The sequence below is a fragment of the Cryptotermes secundus genome, unplaced genomic scaffold (genome assembly GCF_002891405.2).
Source record: "Cryptotermes secundus unplaced genomic scaffold, Csec_1.0 scaffold357, whole genome shotgun sequence".
NCBI lineage: Eukaryota > Metazoa > Arthropoda > Insecta > Blattodea > Kalotermitidae > Cryptotermes > Cryptotermes secundus.
The window spans coordinates 84,599-84,990 of NW_019727094.1; positions in this window are offsets into that span (position 1 = coordinate 84,599).

The following is a 392-nucleotide window of genomic DNA, read 5'->3' on the forward strand; positions in this document are numbered from 1 at the left end:
CTAACTTTAGGCGTACACTATTCGAGACAATACCACATAAAACGTCAATTTAAACTTTGATCAAGATATTACTGATAGCTGTAAAAAATTGATCCAATTTAATTAATAATTCAATAGTGACATATTTAATTCACAGAAACCACCTAATAATGATCTTGATAGAACGAAACGTGCAGTGGATTGAAAGTAAATTAAACCGAATATTAAATATTTTAGTACAGGTTTGTAATCAGTTGTGTTGACTGCACCTAAGTATGTTTTTGTTACATGATACACAACAGAATGCAGAAAATAAGATAAATGAAGATTAAAGTTCACGTATGAGTTGCCAAAGAGACTGTCCCAACTTTTATGTAACCCTCTTACCTAGTTTCTAGGAACATTGACTGCGC